Source organism: Benincasa hispida, chromosome 7 (genome assembly GCF_009727055.1).
Source record: "Benincasa hispida cultivar B227 chromosome 7, ASM972705v1, whole genome shotgun sequence".
NCBI classification, from domain to species: Eukaryota; Viridiplantae; Streptophyta; class Magnoliopsida; order Cucurbitales; family Cucurbitaceae; genus Benincasa; species Benincasa hispida.
In genome coordinates this window covers 3,850,047-3,852,554 of record NC_052355.1, presented here as the reverse complement: position 1 = coordinate 3,852,554, position 2,508 = coordinate 3,850,047, and positions in this window count along the sequence as shown.

The following is a 2,508-nucleotide window of genomic DNA, read 5'->3' as shown; positions in this document are numbered from 1 at the left end:
GAGAAGCATATGATTTAAGTTTCGACTACAAATACAAATTCACATATTATAATTCAAAATTAACACATAAATTCAAATGTTTACAACAAACAAACACGTCTTTGAAACCCATTTCAGATTCACCAAATTCTAGGAATTCCATTTTCATTTCTTTCCTTTTATTGATCCAAATTGCATTGGAAATCTATGGAATGTTAGATTTATGGAAGAGCATAAGAAAAATTGAAACCAAAAAATAAAATAACGAGCAATTTTCCTAAAAAGTAGTGAAAGAAAAGGGAAAGAAGTGAAACAAATAAGATCTTGGAGAAGTTTTAAACCTCTATAATATAGAAAGATATTGTATCAGTTTGATCCAATTCCTAATGTTGAACTCTAAAATGACACTATAGTCTAAACTAACTGTAATTTTTGTTTAGTCTACAAGTTGAAAACTTGGAAACTACTAGTTTGAAATATTCATACTTCACAATGTTAAATATCGTAGGACAATTATATGAGTTTTCTATAGATAAGACTTTGCTTGAACAAGATATGTTCTATAGCTCATCAGACAATAGTCTAAGAATTCTGAGGGGATAAGCTAGAGATTTCTTTAAATCAATCATTTCTAGAACAGAGCAACAAAAATGATAAATTAATGACATTTACTCAAACTCTAACCAATAACATCATATCTATCTATTATTTTGTACTTACCATTTTTTCCTGTGTAGTTTCATTCACAGCCAATCCATTATTGTTCAAGTGAGTTACGTCCCAAATTCTAATTCGACTCAGTTCTTCGTTAATGACTCGAACCTATTTACGTGAAATATTATATATTAGATATTTTGACTAACTTAAAAGAAGTTTATGTAATTTTTCATCTAATTACCTCTTTTTCAACTCTTTGTTGTATATTTTGTGAACCACATGTGTGATATACATTCAATTTAGAACAGTTCTTTTGGTTTCTTTCACACATGTCCTGTATTTCAAAAGTAGAGTATGAGCATCAATTAAAAAATAACAATAAGTACACTTTTTTTATGTACAAGAAAAAGATATTAGAATACAACCTGATATTCAGTTGACTTTCACAACTTTGAAAGATATTTTGCATCTTCTCTTGTAATTCTTGGTGAAATATTTACTAAAGCTTCTGCAACTGTATCATATTTGTACAACCATTTTTTCTTTAAACTGTCTCTCCAATTATTATAAGATCGGTGAATTTGAAACAATATTGAAGCCTCATGACCTTCAACTTTAAATCGTTCCTGCAAAAAAAATGGTAGTTGTAATCTAAATATGTAGGAAGTAAATTAAAGGAAAAAATTATTATTTTTTCACATACAAATGTAAGCTCAAATAGTTTCCTTTTTGTTGTTGTATCAATATCCCTTCAATTTTTTACTTTAAAGGAGTAAAGTTGACTTGTCTAGCTAAGATAGTGCATTGGCTTTTAAAGATATCAACATTATCTCCAACGGATCGTTTCTTCCTCCATGATACTTCAAATCTAATCCCATGAGGTAGTTTAACTAGTTTGAGATTATGTGTGGGACCACATACTTTTCTTACTCCAAAAGAAGATTCTAAAGTAAAAAGAAAGAAAGAAAGTAAGTTACTAACAAATCAAAAACAAATAATATATATTATAAAAAAAACATGTTTCCTCTATTGAGAAATTTTTCATGACTAGAAGTTGATCTAATTTCTCCCATAAACGATGATGAAGCTTCTAAACCAACTTTAGATTTTGTTGAAGATTGTTGATCTTCAACTATTTGGTTAGATGTAGATGCAATCGTGGTATTCTCGTGACTATCTATACTATTATTGTTGTTGAATCTGCTTCTTACTTTTTTCATCCTTTACACAAATAATGAACTTGTTGGAAAAAAAACAAGTTAGATAAATAACATAATAAAAATTGAGTATTAGTTTAAGAAATAAGAGATCGAATATTATAAATTTAAAAAGAGATTACCTAACATAAACAGTAAACAAAAAAATTAAGAATTAAATTGTTCTATTTGCGTCTTCTTCGTTATCTTTTTCTTGACAATCTTCATCTATGATCATAGAGATATTGTAATAATCTCTTGGATCAACTTTCAACACAAAATACCAAACCGGGTTTCTTCTATCTTCAAGGTAAAAAACTTGTTCAGATTGGCATGCTAATACAAATGGCTCATTTGTAGCCAATGTGTACATTATATTCACACTAGTTAGTCCATGATCATCAATTCTAATTCCTTTACCAAGACCGTTGATATTCCACCATTTTCATTTAAACAAAACGACCTTGTTTCCACCCATATATTGCAATTCAATAATATCATGCAATACACTAAAGTACTCTTGATCATCAATTCCTCTCACTACTAACCCACTATTTTGTGTTTTCTTAAATCATCACTATCTTTGATTCGAAATCTAAATCCATTAACAATGAACCCTTTGTAGCATGTTACTTCTTGTGATGGACCTCGAGATAAATCTAATAACTGTTTATCA